The 26,723-nt window shown below is 43.2% G+C and overlaps 1 long non-coding RNA gene across 1 annotated transcript in view; it reads left to right on the forward strand.

Moving 5' to 3' along the window:
• Positions 1-19,248: 19,248 nt before the first annotated feature.
• The window catches only part of LOC146821528 (uncharacterized), a 418,267-nt gene continuing 410,792 nt past the window's right edge, over positions 19,249-26,723 (forward strand). Inside the window, exon 1 of the long non-coding RNA XR_014962736.1 lies at positions 19,249-19,285. This is a non-coding gene — a long non-coding RNA (uncharacterized LOC146821528). The remainder of the gene's footprint in view (positions 19,286-26,723) is intronic.

A 26,723-nucleotide genomic window follows, 5' to 3' on the forward strand; every position in this document is an offset into this window, starting at 1 on the left:
CGCCCCATCCTTTGAATCCTATTTCTTAGCCGCACAGCTTCAGTGGCGATCCTATTGGAAGGCAGGCAGACATGTCGCAGAGACGATTACTACGAATGGCCTGGTGCCCATGCCCAAGATCCGCCGACTGCTATTACCAGGCACTAAACCTCGACGCACATACCCCCTACAGGTGACGGTTGCACGCCAGTGCATGCAGAGGATACACCGTATGTTGCCCACGATCCCCCCATATTTATCCCTTCTTCCGCTGGTCGGATGGCCCGTGCGAGAACACTACTACACACCCAACATACTCTGCATCTGGACGGATTGCGGTGTTACGGAAGCTGAGGACGGCCAGCTCAAGCCATTCCAATGCCTAATAGAGGACCATGACCTTCGTGCCGGCCAATTCTTACTTCATCGCCAACTCCTTGCACACTACAGACAGCACCATGACCTCTCGACAGGGGAACCGCCCACACATCCGGTCATACACACACTCTTGCACATGGGACCAGGACGCCACTTGGTCACATGGATCTATAGGACTATCGGGGAACTCAGGCACAAACCACTAGCGACCCTACGGACCACCTGGGAAGATGAATTAGGCCACTCACTACATGAGAAGGAATGGGAAAAAGCTCTCGAACACCCCAAGAAGGTGTTTTGAAATGCGCGCTTCAAGAATATACAATTCTACATCCTCCATAGAGCATACTTGACGCCAGCACGCCTCCAACGCTTCTATCCCGACACACAATTCTTGTGCCCTAGATGCCGCTCACAAGCGGCAGATTTCCAGCACATGTTTTGGAGCTGCCCTGCACTACACTCCTACTGGCACCACATCCACAAGTCCCTCGGGGATCTCACCGGACTCGCGTATTTGAACACTTGGGACGTCTGTGCATTGGGTATCTACCAGAAAAGAAAGCGGCACAAAGTACCCCTCAGATTTGCCTCGCTGGCCATTTTACTAGCCAAACGCAACATTGCTATGCATTGGTGGTCTCCCACAGGGCCCCCGGTTGCTGCTTGGGAGGGGGCGGTTCAAAAATGGGCATTAGTGGAGGAGGAGACGTTACGGGAAGAAGAGGTAAAGGGGACGCGCAAACACCCCATATCCCTAGATTGGGCTATCCTGCTGAACTGCTTCACACAATCACTGACCCGTACTGACCCGGAAGGCGGCCCTGACACACCGCATGACACACGACTGCAGACGCAGACGGCGATCACGGACACCAGTCCCTCTCACATAACACATACAGGCAGCCGGTAGTTACTCAGCACTATGCTATACGTCCCACTGAACGTTCAGACCTTGATGCCGGCCGCTAGAAGTACGTGGACCCACAGTCCGTCAGGGCATGTATTATCCCGCAACCACCATCGACGCCAGTACCCAAAAAAAAAAAACTCCATGGACTCCCCCCCGTCCCTCCCCAGTTCGAATCCACCCCAGTTCCGTTCAGACATTTTACACAGGATTACGTCCACACGGGCGTGGCATTGGACTAATAACTGAACGACGATCAATGCATTTATTCTGAAGTTCAGGATATGTTGATGGATACCCTGTCACATGTTGCAAAATGTCACAGTAAATATAAAATGTCAATAAAAACATGTTAAAATAAACCTTGTTTACAAGAAGCTATGAAAGGAAAGGGGAGCAGTCCCTACGCCCTTATACAGGAGCCGCTGCTGCAAGGGGCCCTCCTCATAGCACTTATTGGACAAGCAGAAGATAAAAAGAAGACTGGACTTCCTGTCTGTGATATGAGAAGAGTCGTGAAGGACTGGACTTGCTCCCTTTTGTATCCAGGACAATGAAGTATACTCTAATGGTCAGTCGACTGACCTTGTGTGGGGCTACAGGGACACAACAAGCTGCAAGAGGCATTTTTACTGAAGTTACCAGTTGACCCATGCCAACTGGACCTTGACTTGGACTCACTGATGACCAAGTGAGTCCTGGCCATTAATGCTGTCCCTGAGGACTTGGTAGTTTTAGAAGAGATCCAGAGGAGCTGTTCTAGAAGCCCTAAAAAAGTTAGGACTTAGAACTTTTTTGGACTTCCAAGTCCTTTAGGGCCTTCGGTGAACCTCGAGACAAAGGTGTCTGCTTTTGATGAACTTCAGGCTTGCACAGCTAGAGCATTTTGATACAGCCTTGCAACAAACAGTTTTAATTATTTTATTTTCAAAAAGAAAATCCCATTTTTCTTTTTTTTTTGGTTGTTGAAAATAAAAATGTGAAGCTCCCCTATCATGGGTGTCATCTCCCATGGTGAGGGGGGAGTAATTATTATCATTTTACGGTCCCTCACCACCAGGGTTTGCCTGGCAGGGACAGACAATAAAAAATAGCTATATGTCCACACATCCTGATTGTGTGGGTGTACATACAGCTATTACTCTGATGGCCTTACTCCGTCAGGCACTCAGAGTTGTTTGGCTACAGGAGAGACACAGTAGTCACCACTGTAGCGAAACCTATTGTCCGCCGGCATCTAAATCAGTTGGGGAAACCATTATGTTAGTGCTATGTATACTGTGTTGCTTATAAATTAAGCCCTAAGTCAGAAGGTATGGTTCTGAATAAATCTGTTTGGCCTATCTAACCTATGCTCCATCACAGTCTCCCTGAAATCATGCCTAGGTCTAGGTCGACTGCTCCATAGACTACCATTTGTATATATTGATTTTTGGTACTATTTTATTGAAAACTTTAAAAATGTATATCTCCAAGTCCCCTTACATGATTTTTATCATTTTATGTATTACATTTTACTCTATTTTTCTAATTTGGTTTGAGATTTGTATTGTTTGCTGTTTTGATTTTATTACTGTTTAGGTACTGCATAAATACATTACACATTGCTCTAAGTTAATCCTGCCCACTCTGTGTAATAGCTACCAGGGGCTGCCTTTTAGTGACTTGGCGGTTCATCCAGACAAGTTATTAATAGTGTTATCACCCCTAATAATAATCCACTTTCTTACAACAATTACCAAGCAAAAACCACTTTTACACGCATTGGAAGAGGATTGAGAATGACAGTCCAAAGGATAGTTTGAAGGTTGGACATGTTGTAGGTGTATAGTTATTGAATAAAAATTATATTTGGTTTAACAATACTTGTTCTGCCACTCAAAGGTAATTAAAAGCTGCTTTAAAGGGAAATTACTCGCAATGTGAAGTCATGTAGGCAAGAATACAAGTTGGTGTTAGAAGCCAGGAAGGCCAGCATTAGGGAGGAGACATGGCCCTCTCACGAGCGGGCCAACGATCTTCACAATAACAGAGAATTCTGAAGAATAGTGAATGCCCCCTATGTTACTGACAGCACTGTACCCAGTCTAACAATAGTTATACCCTCTCCTAAATGGGAAGAACATTTTTTACACTTATACTTATGCTTGTAATAATTTAGGATGTACATCTTTGCAAGAAAACATTGAAAAACCCTGATTTTTTTTCCCGACATTTAGGAAGTGAGGGAAACATTTACAAAAGTTCAAAACGGAATCGCCGGGGCTGACGAGGTACCAGTTGATCTTTCTAAAGATAAAATTGATCTCTGGAACCCACTTGCTGCTAATTGTTCACAGCTGTGGCAAGCTTAAGTCCCCCTAATTTTTGGACGTGCTTAATAATTGCCTATATATAAAAAAGACAACAAAACAGACCTGGCATGTTATATATGGATCCCACTTCTAGATTCTGTAGTGAAAATTACAGGTAGGGTTTATTGGCTAAGCTGGAAAGTTGGGCCTATCTTGGCTTAGGTTCGATTGAGCAGTGTCTCAACCTCTTTCTTTGTAAATCTAAAAATACATTTGCCATGGGTGGGGCCTTGTAGCTGGTGTCTATGGATTTATCTTGTGCCTTTGATGGTTGTAAAAAACCTAACCTGTGGCACATGAAGTTGGCATTAGGCGTGGGCCAGGCAATTGTTTATTTTTTGGCTCAGTTACGTACTAAAGATACTGCTTATGCACACTACAGACCACATGGAAAATGCACAAATTAATTTAGGATCGTAGGGGAGTAAAACAGGGGTATGTCCTGGTCCCTTTTCTTTTTACTTTTTTCATCAATGACCTAGAGGTTTAAATGAGGTCAACAGGACAGAATGTCCTCCATATAGGCTCTCCCCCAGGTTCTTTGCTCCTTCTCAGTGACAATGCCATCTTAATCTCTCGTACAGTGAATAATATGCAAAAACGCCTTGATTTATTGAAGTGTATATGAAAAACCTTGTCTAGCAAACAAATATGAGCAAATCATTTGTTATGGTCTGAGGCCCTAGATTTACAAAAATTAAAGCCCACTCTATTAATTGTATACTATTCATCAAGTTTCTACTTTTCAAAACTTTGGAGTTCCTCTTGATATTTCTTTTAAATAGGGGTCATCTTTGAAAGACTGAAATTCAACAACTTGAAAGAATCATCAAAACCATTTTAAGGTTTTCAGCAAATTGGGTTTAAAAATTATTAGAAAGATGTCAGCATTATGTTCTTATTGGGGCAAACCGCAAGGGTTAAACTGACCTAAAGTGGTTCCAATTGGCAGAAAATATATTTTTCTGCAGGCTACTTGCAGTTTCTAAGCATTACACCTTCTTTTATAGGTCATGCAAAGCTGGAAATTACAATGCCTTAAATACTCCATGAGGTTTTGCAGAATATCACTTTGGTCATTTATATGAGGAAAATAGGAAACATCTATAAATTGTATGATTATTTGAGATTACTTAACTCTCCAAAACAGATATTGTATTCCTTAACTCAAATTTGTTAAACTTGGTTTAGATTGGATCGGGAAACCCAAGGTTTTTTTCAACTTTATTGTTGGGTTATGTTCCCATGAAAACAAAGTCAGATATTTCTGGAGGACAAATATAAAGATGGTAGTATGACTTATTTGATGATAAAACCAACTGAAAATGCTTATGTTGAAATTAGTATGACCCTCAATACCGAACCATATCTCATATTTCCAACAAATGCTCAACTTAGGTTTTCTTTTGACATGATTTATGTTTTATTTGGTGAATTTTCTAGCAATTTTCCCATGAAGGTTTTTTTGGGAGGGATTTACCTTATTGTCCTTGTGACAATCGGTCATCTCAATCAACCATTCACTTGACTTTGTTTTGCAGTTTTTAGAAAGTTCCACAGAATTATTTGTTACTACCCTTATAATGCAAACATAACTTTAGATATCAAATATATGCCTTTTTAGTGTTACAGTAACTTTCCTCAGAAATTATCTGTTTTGCAATTGTTCAATTTATTGAACAGTCATTTATTGTTAGGAGTTCAATGCTGTAAACGTAATGAGAAATAAAAGACAAGGACTAGCATATATGCCCACGAGTACCAGAGTCTATCTATATTTTAGAAACATTTGTCCCGTGGGACTCATTCCATATCTTTGACACCTCCTAGTGATTTTACGGGCTCCACCATATAATGTAACATTGAATTACTTCAACATTTAATGTACGTTTAAAATAAAGACCAAAGGACTACTTAGATCAAAAACATATATTACTAATCTGTCTGCAATGTTATGTGAACAAGTAATAATAGTGCAGACAATGTAGTGTTCAAGCATTAAATGTATGTTTTCATCATATCAGACACAAGACACTGATCAACTCCCAATGATTTTTTTTACATGATTCATAATAATACATAGTAGGGTGCTGTAAAAGAATCCACAGCCCCTATAAACATCACTTTGTTTATAAACCAAGAGGGAGGGGTTTGTCGACGGTTTAACCCAGTCTGAATGTTAGGGTTTCTTTGGGTCAAAATCATCCAACTACTGAACCTGCATACACTGCAGACATAAACCAGACAAAATCCTAAGTTCCAGAGTTAAATACTGCTCTAATATGCAATGTATCCATATGTCCACAACTCACCAATGTCTGAGTTCCGATGCATGGTTAATGTTATCCGCCGAATCTCCTACACAATGAATGAACAACCCAAGTAGGTATGAGATCAAAAAGCAATTCACTTTGGGTGTACATCATGCTAATTCACAACAACATGCCCCAAAGGTGCATCATGTTAGTCATGAATGTAAATCGTGATTCAACCATGTCTGTGTTAATCACCTTCCACAATCAGAAATCGTATCACATCAGCCTTGGGTATCACCAATAGTAAGAACCCATCATGAGATAAACTATTACAAAATTGGTGCCAACCATGCAGCAATAGGAGCTAAATAGTTAACTACGCCACTTATTTGTTATTGTAAAGAAGATGCAAATGTCCACTGTGAGCATGCCCAATTATTGACAAGTCACCTGTTTCCAAAGGATTCTGTGTAGCTTACATTATAGCTGGAACATTTGTAATTCTATGTGGTTCCAGAAAATATCAATCCTATTTGGTACAAAATCTTATCATTAGTCTTAAAACTGCTCAACATAGTGTAAGTGCATCAGCCGGTAACATAATAGGGCCCAAAAACCTGAACGCAAGCAGTGAATACATCCGCTTCTCAATATGTCACCATGGTTTTTCAGTGTGCAAAAAGGGGAAGATGCATCTGGTGCAGCCTGCTTAGATTCTCTTCTATCTAGTGAATGACCAGCACGGCAACCCATCATTCCCACATTTGGGGAACCAAGCTCCACTATTTTGGAGAATCACATAGGTAAAACAACCTCTACTCAATACTCATTGGGGAAAGGCATTTCATTGTGGTGTAGGGGGTAGGGGGAGCAGAGAAGATGGGGTCGGAGAAGGGGGTAGGTTTGTGATGGAAGGGCCTACTTACCAACCCACATTTGATACATAAGTATCTAATAGTCAGCATAGTCAGGGTAATCCGGAGAGTCAAGTGACCAGGCTTAGGATGCAACAATCTATCTACTCATGGCTAAAGAGTGCAGTCTGTGAACGGACTATACATCCTTGTGTATGCGGCGAGCCCAGGAGTGTTACAAAAGAATGTATTGTATCGCCCCATGACACATTCCTGCAATCAATTGGTTAAGATAAAAGAGTCACTTTTTCTGTACAAAGTACCTACAATGCTTTTTAGAGGGACCTAAGTGTACATTATCTCATATTACACCTATGGTAACATCGCTCAGGACATGGTTCAGGTATCAGCCTACTTAATATAACTAGCCACAAGCAGCTTTGGATACATGGCAGAGTGCACACATAACAGTCATTCATTGCTGTATTAATAAAACAAGCCACATGTTGTTGATATCATTCAAACCATTTTGAGTACTGTTGAGCAGGTTCCTCCATTTATACACTTGTACATCCAGCAGTCTCACGATGCTGCCTCTTCTGCTGTACAAGAAAACCACTTCTGCAACCTGCCAATATAGTTCAACCTGAGTGTGTCTACATTCCATAAAGTGTTGTACCTGCCACTTTGCATTGTATTCTTCTTATGTGTTGGGCAATGCATTATTTCACCATTTGTGTTTTTTTCCCCTCATACCATCTCATACAAAATGGGCCTCTCAGTTCTTTAGATGGTTCCATAGAGGTAAATGGATTACTCGGAAAGAGCACACTTCTGCATTTTGTCATGCCACCAACATGATTGCAGATCATGCTGTGGCATGATGACACAATGCAAAGGTGTGCTTTTCCTGAGTGCTCCATTTACTTCAACACAACGGAAACATCTAAGGAACCGAGTGGGCCGTTTTACATTGTTGGCTTTGTCTAGGAATACTCTTCTATGTGTAGGTTTGACCGCTTTCGCCACACAATACAAAGGTGTACTTCTCCCAAATAATTTATTTACCCCACTAGAACTGTCTGACAAACCGAGCATCCCAGTATACATTGCAGACTTTGTCTTGAAGTATTCTTGCAGATATTGCTTACAGGATGCCGTATTGAAGGTCCCAAGATTCTATGATTTCTAGGGAACTTTAGTCAGACAACTTTTGTTGTGATAAGACCCAAAGTCTAACTACAGGACAAAATGCCAGGAGATTCCATATATGAACAGACAGGATCTCTGCTTACATGTGTTTGATATAAAATCATATGCAAACTTGTGATCTCTACAGTGTTTGTTCTATGTTGTTGTATATATATATATATATTAGTTTACTGTCTGAGCACTGAGTCATCTGCATTAGTTTGGATACATAATGAAATGTATATTGTCTATATACTAAAAATGTGAAAATCATAATCATACTAGATTCTGTGTCCTGTGCCATTTTTCGATAACATTGATTTTGATACAAGTTACTAATTGAGTTTTCACACTTTCAAAGCAAAAGTAAAAGTGCCTGTGAATGATTCCCATATTACATTTGTTTGGCTTATTGCTTTAGGGAACTTAAGCAGTATCCCCCAGCATGTTTGTCGTAGTTGCAAATGTAGATATTCTCACTCAGTTTGAGGAATGTAGGCCTCAGAAACATGTTAAGACACCCCAACTTGCATCCACAAACTGGAAAGAGTTGGATTTAGCCCAGTGAACCTGCTAAAGGCGCATGAAAGACACTCTGCCTCAATACCTCCTCAGATTTGAGGAACCTTACAGACATCTTTGCTCAGCTAGACTCATACTCACACACATGCAATGCATATTCAACACCAGACCAAGGAGAAGTGATTTCCCCAAATAGGCTCCAGAAGGTCGAATGACTTGCCTCTACACATATGTGCTGTCTCTAAAATAAGTGTATTCTACACGAAGCTAAACAGTTGGCTCTTCAACTAGATTAATTCAAGGATCAGTCCTGACTGCTCTTGCATCAGCAACAGGATACCCTCTCAGTGATAGTGGCTTTTAAAAAAAATCATAACATGACAGAGAACTCTGCACCCAACGCTAAACGTATGGGTAAAATTATGTCCTGCTTGCCATATCCATCCTCTGTCAGAACTTAGTAAATGTTCAGTTTATTGCATAAGAAGTGCATTACAGTCACAACACTGCACATAACAGTGAATGTGGCATATTCTATGTTCTCATTGACTATCCTGTGTTTCAATAACTAACGTTCTTTGTAGTTTATAATGTGCCCTTTAGGGAACTTGGGCTGTGTTCCCCAGCATGTTTGCCTTGGTTGCACAAGTAGATATGCTCACTCAGTTGGATCAATGTAGGCCTCGGAAGGCATTCTCGGACACACCCAACCACACGTGTCGTATATGTAAAACATGTATATATAACGTGACTATTGAAAAATATATTGCATACATTATTTTTGTAACTTCTGATATATAGTTCCTCACCATTTTTTGCATTTTTTGCAGACAGGTTCAATACTATGTTGCTTATTGCTATGTACCCTCGCTTTATCCCTAAACAATGACAATCCCTACATGGTCTCCACACCACACTCTAAACAGTCCTTCCCTTCACTGTTCCCACATTTAAAAACTCTGACTGGGGTCTTGGCATTTTCCCCATTAACTTTCACAAATGCCCTTCACTCATCTGGTTATTCACACTAGTGGTTCTCAGTGCGACCTATAAAAAACAATAATAATGACGCTAATAACTTAGTTTTTAAAGTGTACGTCATGCCACACTTTTGCTGTTGGCACGAACTTTATTACGAGGTGTTACAATTATGTAATGTAATGATACTCATAAACTTTCCACATGCCACTTTATTACAGGAATTTCAGAGCTGAGAGATTAGACAAAAATCACTTATCTTTGCTGAGATCTGGGATTCATTTATGATTAAGTTTGGCTGGGCATTCTGCATGAATGTGAAAAGAATAATAGGGTTGCATCACCAAGGTAAAGCTCGTGAAAGAGGGCCACAATGCAACTGAGGTGTGCGGGAGTAGTTTAGAAAAACAATAGATATATTTCTATTTTACTCGCGGTCTAAAGGAAGAATAAGTGCCTAAGACAAATGACCTCTACAGATGTAGGCGATCATTGCTGTGCTGTCACATCACGTGATCAGATTCACAATAACAACAGCACAAATCTTAGGTGTTTTTAAAATTCCAAATAAATTGGTATCAAACTTCGAAAACGAAGGAAGCATGATATAAAATAGCATTATAAGCAATTATTATTATGTTGTTTTTTAAATCAACAGTAACTATTCAAACCTACTGCACAAGAATATATATTTTTCGTACATACAGAAACAATGCACACACAAACACAGATTCACACTCAACCAGACGCCCAAATACACGCCTGCCAGACACACAAATACAATCTGTCCACAGTTCCCAAACCAATGTCTCGATGGCACTGGAGTTTCAGTTTTCAATATGAAAGGAAATTGATTCAATAACTTAAATTCATTTGTTAAAAGTGAAAAGTCTCAATTATTGTGGTAAACAGCATTGTCTCGCTATCGGAATACTGCAGAGGCCCGTGTGTGCCCAACAGATCATCAATTCAAAGGACTGAAAAAACACAACACATAATAAGTGACAGATTTTGTAAATCAGATAAAGATGGGAACCCGATTATCTGTCTGCGGGTGATAGATTACAGCAATAATAAATTCACTTTAAGACACCGGATCAATTTTTAATCAAGCCAAGAATTATTGTTGCAGAAAGATAAAATGACCCATGAGGAGAAGCTTTAATTTTCAACCAATCAAATTATAGCTTTTCTAAATAAGATGTAATGAGATCCATGGACTATCCAGGGTCCATATCACAACTAATTGCCCGTGTTTCTTGTCATGCAGGGATGCTTCAGTGGTAAACAGACTTGTGAATTTAAGAAGATGAAAAGGTAATTCCCTTTTCCTTACGGCTGGAGGGGAAATAACAACAATCACATATGTCATCCGTGTCAACCTAATAAGAGACTCGGGATTTTTTTCTCAACGTATATCGGATGTGACATATTGAGCCACACACTTTTGTTATTAAGTGGCACAATTATCATTTTCAGAGGTGAAAAATATCAACAGTGAAAGAACAGCAAATTACCAGCTACATATAGCCATTCTCATAAATAGGTTTAATATAAATATGTTTATGACTGTGTGAATGTAAAAATAATGCATATCTATAAACGTATATTTTATGCCATAGCTAAGGTTGGCACAAAACGCCATAGGAATACAACTTTGGTTCTTTAATAACTTTGTCTCCTCCTTCTGACTAATTTGCACCACGCTTTAGAAAAACACACAACGTTTACTGAATTTCATGCCAAATTTGGTTCTGGTTGGTCAAGAGGGGCAACGTTCTAAAAAGGGATATGGGCCAAAAAATGTTTTTTCATTAAAATAAAAAAATCCTCCAGGCAACTTTAGATAAGAAAAACAAAAAAGTGTCAAAGGAAGTGTACCAGATTTGGTAGGCATCTAGGGGCAGATTTATGAGGGACTTGCGCCCCTTTTACGCCGCCGTTGCGTCACTTTTGTGACGCAGCGGCGGCGTAAACCCTGCGCCATGTTGCGCCCCATTTACATCGTGACGTATCTATGGAGATGCGTCACGGTGTAAAGCCCTGCGCCACATGAAACCTGTGTCAGGTTTCATGTGGGCGTTGCTACTCAGGGGGGGCGTTCCGTCGCAGAAACGCCCCTGAAAAGTGACTGAGTCACTTTCCCAACGCTGATGCGTCAAAACCCTGCTCCTGCTTGAAGCAGGCGTAAGGCTTGACGCACCATGTTAGGGAGAGGGTAGGATGGAACAGTGCTGGAGTTGCGTCGCGCTTGCAACGCAACTTCAGCACTGCGCCAACCTTACGCCGGCAGATGCGTCACGTATCTGCTTGTCCTTGCACCACGATGCGGCGCATCTGCGGTGGCGCAAGGGCAAACTTGCGTGACGCATCTTCCCTGGCGCATCCATGCTGATTTGCAGGGATGTGCCAGGGAACATAAATCTGCCCCATAGTCCTTTGCATTCTTCTGTGCTGGTTTGGTGTATTTTTGTTCAGCAGTTTTAATGTATAAGCAAAAACCAAGGGGCCTATTACGATCACGGGCGGATCGCCACCGCCAGCTCGCCGGTGGCGATCCGCCCGCCAAATGTTACTGTGACCCCCCCCGCCATATTAGTATGGCGAGGGGCACCGCGGTGGACGGAAAGACCGTCTGCCGCTTTTCTGCCGGTCGGATTGCCGGCCGGGCAGAAAAGGCAGATAATATGGTGCACTGCCCGCCACAATGCATAATATGCAGGATGCGACTGCCAGGGTGGTGGGCGCATCCTAATTGGCATAGCAGGACCGCCGCATCTCTGACTGTCGATCCCGTTTACCGTTACGGTTGGGGGGTGGACAATGTATGCCGGCCATCGTAATGGGCCCCTAAGTGACCGTTGAGCATGCATGTCTTCTGCATAAATGTATTAAATGTTCACTGTTCACAAGTATTAGGAATATGTGAAACACCCCAAAAAGTGTTTCCAAGGGTTCATGGACATAATATGTTTGGCTGGAATCCCTATAAAACATTTTTAGATGGCAACTCATATTTGAGTATGAATAGCAAGATGTCAACAGATGTAGGCAGGGAAAAACATCAAATCTGTTGTTTACCTCTCAAAAAAACAAGGTGAAACTGTGAAAAATTGTATACTTCATATAAAATAATTATGGAAAGGGTGAATACGAAAAATGACAACAGAGAGGTTGCCTGAGTTCTCGGCTGTCCTCTGTCAGTTTTTTGCTGTTCGATAAACATTGAGAAACATTGTGACTTTGTCGCGGAGACTGAAACCCACATTCTAAGTTTTGATTGAACAAGACTGTTTGGTGGCTAAGGGACTAGTGTTAGATAATGAACTTGGAAACCTGATATTTTTTCAGTGTTACTAAAATCCTTTGGTGAACAGCTAGAAAAGCAGCCCATTGACTCCAGCAGTCCAACAGGCTTCGGCTGAATATATCAAAATGTTGCTTTTGGATAAATATTGAGAAAGACTGGCTGAGGGGCTACTATTGCAACAAGCTATAAAATGAAGTTTGGGTTGATACTATTTGCAATGTTACTAAAAAGCTTTGGAAAATGGAAAGTGAGTTGAAGAAAGCTTTAGCTATGTAATTACAGCAGGACTTGAGGTGTGCACTCTGTGCTGTTCAATGGTAATATCCAATTTAGAATGAATAAGAGTCAAAACAAAGCTCTATCAGTGGTGGAAGGGATCATGGGTCCATCTTTAAATCATGCAATATTCATAGTAAACTTAAGAAAAGGGAAGGTGCAAACCCTCCAGAGAATAGTCTGGTGACTCGATGAGTCAGTCAAGACTCATGGATGGGGCACCTGTAAATCTAGGACTGGTTACAGAAGAGTCACTGGCTGTTCATCCAGTCACTGAAAGAAAATATGTGAATCAAGAATGCTCCATTTCTTTGGTGGTAACCCAGAGGGATGAATCCCAAAGGAACATGTGGAGTTCAAGATCTGGGTAGCAAAAAAAGAGAAAACAAAATGTTTCCTGAAAGTATTGATATTGCAAGGGACAGGGGAGAGAGATTAGGGAAAGGGAGAGTGAAAGTGTAACAGTAAGTGTCAATGGTTATGGGGTGATTTGGATTTGGAAACTTCAGGAAACATGCATAAATCTTTTTACTTGAAAGAGCACCTAATAAAGGGAAGAGGGAATGCGGAACCTAATGACTCTAACCAAAGGCCAGATGTTCTATCATTAGATTCTGAAATGTATGTTTCACATGAAAGATGTAGGTTTCAACCATTTTACGAATTCACAGATTCCGTGGCCATGAGCTATCACGAAGAATCTAGTCTCAATGGTAGACTGCTCCATCAGTATTTAATGTCAAGGGAGAGAAAATACAAAAAGGGAACAAAGGTTAGAAGTCTCCAGTAATCGCAAAGAACATATACTAACCCATAGCCAAAACCTTACTGAGAAACATTTATAGGTAAGCAAAAGAAATTTAAAGCACCCAATGTGAGTATATCACAAGTGTGAAATACCTAAATGAAAAAATTATGATCTTACTGAAAAGGTGGGAAAGATTGGAGAAGCTTTAGTTTTAATTAAAAATATAATTGAAACACAGAGGTAATTTTTGAATCAGCAATTTCAAAGTTAAAGAGTATAGTTGAAGGAATTTAAAAATAGCTCCCATGGGTCAAATATTTTGTATTATATGACTCCATGAGAGAATGGAAGAAGAACATGAGGGGAATCCTATAATGAAGTTCATGGCAATCTGAAATATTTCAGTCTGATAGAGAGCTTCAAAAGTACCCAGGTCTACTTTCGAATGCCAGTTCCATTTTGTAAGCCAAAACAGGGAGGTCCACCAAGAACTATGATTGTGTTCTTTCAGGAAGTTCTAACTAAAGAAAACGTTTAATCTATCAGAGAAAAAGAAATCTTCAAAAGGATTTTCTTTTTCGATTTTTCTTGACTATTCCTTTAGCATGGCTAAATGGTTAAAAACCACTAGAATCTGTCAATGGGAGTTACAAAAAGAGAGGGATACCCACATTGATTGTATCTCTATCTGATTTGAAAGCAACATGGTAACATCAGGTCCAGATTTTGGGAGTTGAAAGCAGCCACACATGTCTGGATGAGGTCAAGAAGACAAACCATATTAAATCTCTCTCTGTAGTAGACAGGTGCAAGTAGAGCAACAAGCTGATTAAACACTGATTTTTCCCATAACATATTAGACAGTGTCTAACGAATTGCTGGCAGCTTTAACCTTCATCTATTTTTATGTGTCAATACAGCTTGGCATCACAAGTGTTTGAATTAGGCAAAAATGGGTAAAACATTCCAATTTGTTCTGAACAGGGGATACCCAAATATGGCTTGCACAGGACCCCAAAAATCAATAAATTAGTACTGGGTTAATACTACAGGTGGTCAATAGAGCATAACATCTGAAGCACATAACATTAAGCCATGCCCAGCGAAATGCACAAATTGAAATTAATGTAACCATACATTACTTTGAAATTAAACATATATTCCGAGAGCACTAACATCAGCATCATCACTGTCTCGGTGTTGATTAACTAAACTCAAAATAGGCAAAAATACTTTCAAATTCGACTACAATCAGTACTGTTGGGAAGGTCATTATGGGGTAAATTGCTGTTTTTTCCGATTAGGTCCTTAACTACTTTACTCTTCACTTACCTATTTACGATAAAAAATATTTGAATCCTGCTGAACCATCCGCACTTACTCAGGGTTGGATTCTAGTTTTTTGGTGCTGTAAGCAGAATGACTGTAAGAAATTGGGTTGTTGGTTGACTGGGGTGTGAGCCCTGGTCAAGCAGCAACCACAAGGCACAATAAACCCCAAATTAACCTGTGGTCACCCGCTTGGTAGCTTAGCACAGAGCAGCCAGGCTTAACACAGAGGCAATGTGTAAAATATTTGTGCAACACTTCAATCAGTGACACAAGACCAAAACAACAAAAGTCCAACCAGTAGAACCGGAGTTATTGAATTTGAAAAACTTTAGGAAAAATAGTGCCAAAATAAGCACCATCTGTGGATAGCTGGCCGCACCAGACCAAGACAAAGTCACAAGTTCAGGCCAACCGCGATGGAGTACGGACCGGCTACAGTGACCCAGTTAAATCCACTGAACAAAGTACCGTAAATCCTGGTTGTGGAGCGTTTTGATGATCCATGTCGAAAAAGTGATGCACAGCCGAAGCAATGTGTCAGTTCCGAGTTGCGGCGAGGCCGCTGTGCGAGGTCCTGTTGCATAATCATTGAGGATCCCGTTGATGGGGCTTGCAATATGAAGTCCGTTGTCGGGGATGTGTTGCGCAATTGAGTTGATGTGTCTGCTCCAATGAGCTAAGAGGTGGAATCTGGAGTTGTCGTTGAGGCTGCTGTCAATGAGAGATGCAAGGGCCTGTTCCATGGATGTCCCATGCCGTCGGGCTGATGCCTCGGTTCTGAGGATTGCTGATGCAATGCAGGTCTTTGCCGCGGGTCCAATCCATGCAGCAGCGTCCATGCGTTGGTTCTGCTCGGGAACACGATGAGCAGCAGAGGAGATGCATCAGTTCTGCTAGGTGATGCGCTGCTCAGCAGAGATGGTGCATCGGTTCCAATGGCAGGCAACTTAGGCCCAATTCCAAAGGTCCAGGATTGGAGTGGCCCACTTGGCAGGGTACACTCACAGATGGCAGAGTCCAGGTGTAGGTGTAAGGTTGCTGGAATTCTTTTATGTCCCTGAGGCTTAAGATCAAGAGGTCAGCCAACTTGGAGTCACTCTGGGTTCTGGGTTCAAGAGATGCAGGTCTAGTTCTTCTCACCCAGAAGGCAGCAGATCAGCACAGCAGGGCAGCAGGTCCTTCAGAACAGCATTCCAGCTGAGTGGCAGTCCTCCAGCAGCACAGCAGTGCTTCTTTCTGGCAGAGTATTCACAGGTCCAGCAGTGTGCTGAAGAGTTGGTGCCTGAGGTCCCCTTTTTATACCCTTGTGCCCTGGTTCTAGAAGGTGGGAGAAGCTTCTAGACAGTACCTTTGTAGTGCATGGGAGTAACTACCTCGCCTGCCCTGGCTCCAGACTGGCTTAAGTGACAATGTAGAGTTGTTAGACCCTTTGTGTGGAGACAAAACACAAACTCTTCAAGTGTAAGTGAGGCTGGTCCCAGCTCCTCCCTTCCATCCTGCCAGTGATGGTTCACCCAATCCCATCTAAGCTCCCATTGTTTGTGGCTGTCTTGGAGGAATGCACAAAGCCCAACTGCCAACTGTGCCCTGTCAGGTGACCAGAGACAGGCTGCAGGTACCAAACGGCTAATGCACGAAAATGCCAACTTTCTAAATGTGGCATTTTCAGAATTGTAATTTAAAATCCGACTTCACCATAAATTTGGATTCCAGAGACATCAAACTTGAACCAGTATCTCTTCCCAGTAGGACATTACACTTATAAAATGTAATAAGGCAACTCCAATGTTATCCTATAGGAGAGAAAGGCCTTGCTGTAGTGAAAATAAAATGCTAAAGTTCTTCACTACCAGGACAGATAAAACTCAGAAGTATATGTACTACATTTTAAATACATGCCACACTGCCCTCTAGGCTGTCCAGAGCCCACCCTAGGGGTGACATATGTATTAAAAGGGAGGTTTTGGGGCTGGCAAAAGTTTTTATTTTGCCAGGTCGAAATGGCAGTTTAAAACTGCACACACAGGCTCAAAAATGGCAGGCCTGACACATATTTAAGGGGCTACTGAAGAGTGTGGCACAATCAGTGCTGCAGACCCACTAGTAGCATTTAATTTACAGGCCATGGGCATATGCAGTGCCCTTTACTAGGGCCTTATATGTAAATTGAATATGCCAATTGGGGATAAGCCAATATTACCAATGTTGTAAGGAGTGAGCACATGTACTTTAGCTCTGGTTAGTAGTGTTAAGTGCATAGAGTCCTGAGGCCAGCAAAAACGAGGTCAGAAGAATTGAGGAGGAAAGCAAAAGGTTGGGGGGAAGACCATCCTAAGTCTGACAGGTCTAACAGTAACAATTTAATACAGCCTTCTTACCTCACCCTCTTTACCCTTCCTAGGAGTAATATTTGAGGCTTTTGTGGCCAATTAGGCTCAGCACTGCTAGGTGAGCCCGGGGCAAATGCCTACCCTTGCCTTCCACTGAATATTGCCCTGCATTTTTTACTGCTTCTGAGACTGTAGTATGTTTCAGGGTGTGTGGAGATTTAATCACAAGCTGTTCAATATGAGAAGTGGACTTCATTGCTGTTATAATATACATTATTTTAAAAGCATTCAATACATTATTTACTGCACACCATTTTATGCACCATAAATATTTAAGAAAAGTGTGCAAGTAGTACTGTGGTATAAGGCAGCATTTAAAAGGAAATACTGACCAAAAGTTGTATTCATATTTTTTATGTTCCACAAGCTGCTTCTCCCTGCCATACGGTCATCGGTCTGCTTTCATTACTCTGTTCTCCAAAGATATTTAATTAATTTGCACCAGAGCCCCAAGTGATATTTGCATCTATCAGCGTTTGACTCCAGAGTAAAGAATAAATATTCGCATTCTTAGAAGACTGGTATCTCACCATATTTAACTAGAAGCCTCTCTGACAGTAATTGGAGCTCCGTATCAAGGTAAATAAATGAAAAGATCATACGAACATACTCTTGTGGCCGCGTGCAACCTGCAATATTAACATCAGTGAGTGAATTCAACAGACAGTCTCAGTGGAAATGAATCTTCTGCAAACAAACGGAAGAGAGAGGTTCAGGTTTGTCATGTGTTATTCCCACTGAAGAAGTATGAATATTCTATTTCATGTGTTAGGTACCTCTAACGCCAGCTTCATTTATAAATTACCAGACAACTTCCTTCATTGCCAGGAATAATCATATTGATCATATACTCACTCATGGAAGAAAATGTCACTTGAAAGTGCTTGCACGTCAAGAGTGTTTTTGTTCTCGTGATATTTTATGAATTTATGATAACCGATTAAGGGGAGAGGTCATGTATTGCTGTAGAAGAAAGATGCTTGGAGAGTTTTTTTCTCACTCTCCTTTGAAATATTATACTAAATTGCATACTGTCTTCAGCTTGCAACGATTTACATAACACACTCACAGAATAGTTAGTGCCACTTCCTTTAACTTTTAGATACAAGTTTGATGTTGTTCTCTTGCTGTATTCAAAGGAGCGCCAGGAACTCTATATAAGAAAAACACCAGCCAAAATGCAACGTGTTTTATTCTGTTCTGTGTCGAAGAGGTGTTCCACACAAGTGGCCATACTATTACCTAAATCAAATGCTCTGTGCCCAGTGCAGGTGCAAGCTTACCTCTACACTGGAGACGGCGCTGAACTGAAAGGAGCAGCGGCGGTTTGCAGACCACCAGTGGCAGCTCCTCCATTGGGGCGTGGGGGCGTTGCCCCACTGCTTTCTCGCAGTGAGAGAAGCAGAAACATAAAATGGTAAAACTACCATTTTATGTTTCTGCTTCTCGCATTGTGAGAAAGCAGAAGTGCCTGGTTGGGTGCGAGCGGTGGGCGGTCCTGCTCGAGGAAGAGGGGGAGTGGCTTGCCCAATTTTATGGGCCCTGACTGTTTGGTCGGTCCCCGGGCCGAGCAAAGCAGTCATGTGCACTCTTCATTTTCTCTATGTAGGCTACATGCAGCTTGCATAGAGAAAATGGCTTCCCTACTGGCGCCCAGCTGGGGAGCTGTCCGCTGCGCTGCACCAATCACAATGCTGCCATTGCAGCGCTGTGATTGGCTTAGGGGAGCTGGAGGAGGGAGGCTGCCTAAAATGCGCCAGGAGCAGCAGGAGCTGAGGCAGCGGTACGTGATGCGGTCGTGGAGGAAGGTACGTTTACTATTTTATAATGATTACCACCCCGCCCCCCTGCGCAAACCCACCCACCTGTTTTTCCGGCCATGACTGTACTGGCAGAGGGTGGGCACTCTAACCAGACACGGGTGGCAGCAGAGAAGGCCAATGGCATGACAGGGCAAAGAGTACAAGTAGTGATGAGGACTATGGACGCCTCACAAGAGACTCTAGGCGCTTATCCTGCGGTAGGGACTGAGTTCTGTGGTGACATGGAGCGTTGTTCCAGAGCATGGGCCTCCAGGGCTGTCTGCTGAGGTTTGGCGCAGTGGACCATGAGCTGTGTGTGTGGGTCTGAGCGCCTGCAGCGTTGTAGGGAGGGGAATCGGGTGGTTTTCCTTGCTCGCAGTCAGGATATCTGTGCTGGGAATGGTTCTTCAGTGGTTCTCTGCTTTGGTACGGAAGTATAAGCTTTTGTGCTGTGGGAAGGATGGGGGTGTCTGGCGCTTCTGTGCTGGGGTCCTTAATCTTCTGGGGGGGAAGGGTGCTTTGGTATAGAGTTTGTGGCTATGTGTTGTGTGCTACATGTCATTTTGCTGAGTTAATCTTTCATGTTTTAGTATGTGCTGAAGGGGGCTGTGACAAAAAGTGTATGTTTTGGACAGCACACAGCGTGAGTGGAAGCACCTTTAGGTGCTAAGGTGAGTTTTTTTTATTTCTGGGGTGTCCATATTTACAAGAATGACGTACACACTGCAGGACAATATAGCACAACCCAGCACAATTCATCTCAATGTTCTAACATTTAATAGGACTCTCTTCGGTGCAATCCACTCCTGCACCAGAGCACTATACAATAGAAGTAACTACAGCAGAATAAAGTGCATTACAAACCTTTGTGATATAAAAGCATGTGCATCGTTATAGTAGCAAAAATATGATACATTTTAAAACAAAATCGTGAACAATATTACAAGACACCAAAACGCACTGTAATGTGATAGATTAAAATCACATGTCTTTCGCTCTGTCTTCGACTGACAGGTGTAACTTGAACACTTTTCCATTTAATATAATAAAAAATACAATGTTTGAAACTAGACAAATAGTTTCTGTGATTGTTGGCTATCTTTGAGAGACATTTATCTTTTCGTGTGACGTATCACTCCTGTGAGGTTGTGAAGTTATGCCGAGCTCTATCGTTGGAGTAATAAATCTAAAAGGTGGGTGTTTCCTGTTTAGCAGGCACATCTCCTGCGCATGCATTCGTTCAGGGGTGATGTCATACAGATGAAATAATGAACTTTCTGATATGTGAAGCTGGTAGAGAAATGGGGGAGAGTGCTAGGTTTCCTGGTACTTGTGTGAGGCTTAAGAATTTCTTGTGAGTCATGGAATGTCACCGTTTCAAGTTTGGAAAAGTTGAGTGTTGTCTTTTTTGTCTGGGTGGAGCTGAAGCTACATGGTAATATTCTTTGCCTTCTACATTCAACTATGTTTCATTTGGAGTGCTGGTCACTGGCTCAAGAGTGAACTGCAAGTCCTGGTCTGATCTGAGGTCCGAATGATAAATGCTGTGCATAAAAACAGTAAAAGCTAATGCGGAACTATTAACTGTAACAACCACAAGACATGTGTCACTGCCATATCCACAGCTAAAACATAAAAATTAACAGCCACCAAATGCTCAAGTCCTAACATGCCACAGCGCCATTAAGGAATGGCTAACCAGCTGGGGTTCTGATACCACATCTTACACTATCCATGGGTGAAGAAACGGTAAGGAAAACATACAAAGATGACAAACAAATTAGAGGTGCCCTGTCAATTGGAACAGCTTTCCTTCCCTTATGAAAGATGGCTGGTTGTCACAGTATACATCCACTTCTGCCAATCCCTAGTGTCGCTCTCCATCAGATACTACATATCTGTGGTGCCCGCCACCCTTGCGATGTATCGTAGTCTGCTCCTTCTCTGTGCAGGTCTCAGAGGCCTCCAACATGTGTGCTAGAGGTAAAAACATCCAGCACTCATCCCAACAAACTTTGCAGAAGGACTCAGAGTGCCTGCTGCAACACTATACTTCTCTATGGTAAAACTGTGCCCCATCAGTTTATTGGAGACATTATAACCAATTTGGCATTTATTGCAATAGAATATCATGCAGTAGCTCGTAGGTAAGCAATGGAGGAGTGGGTTTGGGAGAATAATAAAAAAATAAATGTTATGGGGAGAGGTGGGAGAAGCTACGGACTAGCTGAGAGGAAAGGCTAAGTGACAAAGAGAGCAAGGGGCTTGAATGATAAAGGGGAAGCAGCACACAGGGAAGAGAGCATGAAAATATGTGCCCTCTCATAGAGTGCCTACAAAAAAAAATGTTGTTCCCTGAATGCAAGCATCGTCAGCACGGAAAGGATACTCACCAACCTACCAGGACACTGTGAGGCCGAAATGGTTCTGGGTCTCCGTTTATGGTGAAAGCCCGCCCTGAGCAGATGTGCGGGGGTGTACCCTGTAGGGACAAGATTAGAGAGGTTATTGCCTGTCTCCTAATGTCCCACGCTTGATTTGTGTAATGCAATAGAGATCACAGGGGTGACCTAAGTAGGACCCACATGGTGCGGGATGTGGAGGGGCCGGGTCTGAGAATGGATAGGGTCATCGGACCTCAGAGTGGTTGACACCTTCCTGCTTTCTCAAATTTGCTTGAAAATGCACCATTTGCTGACTTTTTTCAAATTTTTCTCGGGGGGAGAACTCCCCCGAACCCCCCATAGGTGGTTTGGGCTCGCTCGCTATGCTCGCACACCGCAGTGCAGTACAACAATTGTTTTACGCTCACCACTTTCAAATGTCACCGTCCGCCACTGTAGACCACCGTTCGCCACATGGGCGAAACGCAGTGAATTTCAGGAAATGAGTGTAGCTGCCCGCTTGTATTTGATATAATGAAGAAGAGTAGAGAAAGGCATGGAGAGGAACCATGGGTGAGTATGACCTGCTAATCACTGACCTAATGAAAAGAAGACGACTGTGGGAGCTAATTTTTCCTGGAAAGTAACAAAGAGAGGAGGGGAAAATAGATTGTACACAAACATATCCAGACAAGAACATTTCAGCACATGCTCCTATGAAAAACACAGACCAAGCTGGCCAGATAAAGGATGCCAGCGAGTATGGACCATAGAAAACAAGCTTCCAGTGTGAAGAGTGGGCAGCCATATCTGCCCCCTGGAAAAGATGCATTGTGGCGTTTTACTCTCATGGGTAGTGTAGGCAATCAGGCCACGAGGCCAACCCCAAGTAAGGAGAAATGGAACAGTGTTGTGGTCTGCAGGACTGACAGTCAGTTTTTAGAGCTAGTGCAATGAATGAGGGCAGTTGTCCATCAAAGTAGGGATTTCCCAGCTAGAGCATTATTGTATAAATCCACAATGGGGTAATCTGGCAATAGAAAACACCAGCGACACTAAAATGACACAAACCAGATCACTGAACCTAAAGCTAACAAAGCGGGCAGGTTTGTGATACCCTTTCCAATTGGACAAGCAAGACGGTGTTCCAAAGCAGGAGGCTCATCACTCAAGAAGCTTTACCTCTACAATTACTCATTTCAAATGTGGCATTCTGTGGGCCTTTTTATGACTACGGCAGTCTATTGGTTCGCCATTGCCGTGGTGGCAGTGCAGGTACCACCGCACCAGCAGTCTGACTGCCCCATTACAACTGGGGCCGTCAGACCACATTGGCACCACCGCAACTGCCAGGGATCAAAGACCGCTGGTGGTATTGCGGCTGTCTTGAGGGCAAAATATGCTTGGCAGGGTTGTTATAGCCCCGCCAAACACATTACAAGTTTTCTCTTTGCCACGGTTTTCATGGCGCTGAGCTAACTACAAACTTAATGCATGAGGAAAAATCAGCTACCTTTGCTACGTTGTGTGGCATATGTATCAGGCACCCTTTCTACTGAGTACCTCATGTGTATCCAGCATGTTCTCTTCACTGTACCTCACTCTAGGCCATTTGCACTATATGGATGGTTCTCCAACTTTCCTTAGAGCCCAGTATGATCATTAGACACCTAATCCTATATGCCAAGCAATATTCTTGCACAGCACCACTGTGTGCCCAGCACAGTCATGCATAGTAGTCATTCTGAGCCAGCATTTTACGGTGCCCATAGACTTTTTTTGAATAGCATCCATGTGTGACCAGCACAATCACTGTACAAAATCTAGTGAAGTGAGTATCCTCTCTACCTACCCCCTTCTGTGTGGCCAGTACTTGTATTATATTATACTGAGGATTGTATGTGTCTAGAATCTATGCTCCAGCTTACCCCATGCATAACAAACCATCATAGGGTTCCTTGCTTCTCTAACATTTTACCTTCACAGCATCCAAAGTGGCTAGTGTCATCTATGTAAAGCAGTGTGACTGGCAGAAAGGAGGGACAAAGATTGAAATGGTATTCGCTTGATACTTTGGTGGATTTTTGAAGGAGGGATAAAATACTGAAGATGTAAAAGAACTAATGAAATGTCTTGCTATGCAAGACTCCAAGTGTGCCTTGAGGAGAAGTAAAACAATGCTACTTCCAATCAGTACAAGACATTTGAGCTATTGCAGTAGCCACTTGGGTGGGAGAGAGGCGGGTCCAACTGTTTTGTCTGCCTAGGTAAAGAGAAGTGGTGGGCAGAACATCTATACATATAGACTCTGCTTCCAACAGGAAACATTAGACAGCACACTCATAATACATTTAGCACAGAACAGCTTGCCTCCCCCTTACAGCTCATCACTTTCTGTTCTGCTGAGTTCATGTCCACCCTGCCTCCAGATTACCATCAGGATCCAGCAAGCAGTAAGCGGGATGTCGTTGAAGTTGGAGCTGGGTTGGAGAGCTCCTTCATGATGCTGAAGAGCTCTTTGCTGTTGTGTTCGTTGCTGTCGATGTGTTCCTTGAAGGAGAACCTTTTGGTGGCTCGGATGAGGTGGTGGTGCTTGCGGCTGGCGTTCTTTAGGGCTGCGTGGTTGTCCGGTGTCTTTTCGTGGTGCCACTTTTTCTCGACTCTTCGGCAAGTCTACTTGGATTCCAGGAGGTCAGTGGTGAACCAGCTGGCCTGTCTGTTGGTGCGTCTGTTTGTGGGTTTTTTGATTGAGGCAAGAGTGTTGGCGCAGTCATCGATCCATTGCCTGAGGTTGCTGGCGGCTGTGTCGGTGGTGTTTGTTGGTGGGTCATGGGCGAGGGCGATGATGAGATGGTCTTCTGTGACCTTGTTCCAGCTGCGGTAGGGGATTCGTAGCGGGAGGTGGTGTGCGGTGGGTTTCTTGAAGGTGAAGTGGACGCAGCGGTGGTTGGTCCAGTGGAGTTCGGTAGTTCGGCTGAAGGTAACGTGGTTGCTGGCTGAGAGGATGGGGTCAAGCTTGTGTCCGGCGGTGTGGGTAGGGGTTGTGACGAGCTGTTTGAGTCCGAGGTTGGTGAGGTTATCAAGCAGAGCAACAGAGTTGCTGTCGTCTGCGTTTTTGAGGTGGAAATTCAGGTCTCCGAGGAGGATGCAGTCTGTAGACGCAAGAGCGTACGTGCTGACAATGTCGGAGATGGTGTCGATGGACTGTGGCCGGGGTCTGGGGCGGTCTGTAAATGAATGTTCCTCTGAGGGTGGTGTTGGGGTCGGTGTGGATCTGGAAGTGCAGGTGTTCAGCAGTGCTGGAAGTGTCTGTCGTGCAGGTCTAGACTCTGAGGGTATTCCTGTAGACAATGGCGATTCCTCCTCTTGGTCTGTCAGTGCGGTCCCTTCTGGTGATCTTGTATTCCTCTGGGATGGCTATGGCAATGTCGGGGGCCGAGGAGCGGTTCATCCAGGTCTTTGTTAGGAAGGCAACGTCCAGGGAGGCTGAGTTGAGTAGGTCCCAGAGTTCGACAGCGTGCTTGTGGACGGAACGGGTGTTGAGTAGTATGCATCTGAGGTGGTTGCGTTCTGCACTGTCAGGTACGGTAGGGCGTGCAGGTGTTCGGTGGCTGGTGAAGCTGTAGCTATGGCAGGTGAAGGGTTCGTGGGTGAGAATCGGGCAGACCTGGAAGCAGTTTGATGATCAGCCAGTGTTGAGACCGTGGAGGAAGCCGGCATCATAGCGTCGTCGGGTGTCATGGTTCTCGCGAGGGCCAGGGTGTCTGGCACTGGGTGCGGTCCAGGTGCGGATGGGCACAGACAGGCTTGCCTTAGGCGCGCAGCTGGGAGGCGGGAGCGGGGCGGGTTGAGGCGGGAAAATAGACTAACGCGGTGGCAGCCTTATGGGAGCGAAAAGTAAATAAAATACAGTGTAAAGGAGCCAAGAACAAGTACAAATAAAATATGAGAACAGGTCAAAATACAAGAGAAAATAGAAATGCGGGACCCAACAGGGAGAGGTCTCGAACCCTGCCTGTGTGGGTCCGTAGGACAGAGCGCAGACGAGCGAAGCTGCGAGGGAAAAGTTGATCACTGACCGAGGGTCAGGGGTCTAGCTCGCGCTCCCCACAGCGGTCGCCATTTAAGTAGGGGAGGGGCGTGCGGCTGGGAGGTGGGAGCAGGACGGGTTGCGGTGGGAAAATAGACTAAGTCGGTGGCAGCGTTATGGGAGCCAAGAGTAAATAAAATACAGTGTAAAGGAGCCAAGAACAAGTACAAGTAAAATACGAGAGAAAATAGAAATGGGGGACCCAACAGGGAGAGGTCTCGAACCCTGCTTGTGTGGGACTGAAGGGCAGAACACAGACGAGCGGAGCTGCGGGTGAAGAGCTGATCACTTACCGAATTTAGCATCCTATTAAAGTCGAGCAATGCCAGGTTGCCAACTTTACTAAGTAGATCAATTAGACAACATCCTTGGGGTGGCTGGGCATCAAATACAATTTTCTTAGAACATTGGGGCTATCATATAGAATGTTTTTAATGAGACGCAATAAAGTAATGCAGAGGAAGAAAATAAAAGTGATACAGCATAATCTACACAATTCTTACAAGAGAAGAGGCAACTAACAGTTAATGGAGCAGTCGTTGTCAGTTGGTACTGAGCAATACACAAATGGTACACAATGGTTCACAGAATTACTTAATATGCATGCCTCAATACATTTCAAGAGGTAGAAGTTATATGCTGAATAGATCTAATATTCTCAGTTTATTACAGCATATCCCAGTACTTAAACATCTGGGGTCGGAAGACATTACCAAGATCCAATTTAAGGTAATTTAATCTATACCCAGGTATGAAGCTACCACAGTATATGACGGTGTCAAAAACATGTAGCACTAATACTGCAAGAAAAAAAATTATTTGTTCAGTGGGGAATTGTAATTCAACTCAGGGAGTTAGAGACATAACTCTTTGTTTTAATCTCTCCCAAAATGGGCAGTTGCAAAATCAAATAGTAAAAAGGATTCTTAAGAGTACAAAGTAGTTTGAATCCCAAACTATGCTGAGCAAG

This window comes from Triturus cristatus, chromosome 6 (genome assembly GCF_964204655.1).
Source record: "Triturus cristatus chromosome 6, aTriCri1.1, whole genome shotgun sequence".
Classification (NCBI taxonomy): domain Eukaryota; kingdom Metazoa; phylum Chordata; class Amphibia; order Caudata; family Salamandridae; genus Triturus; species Triturus cristatus.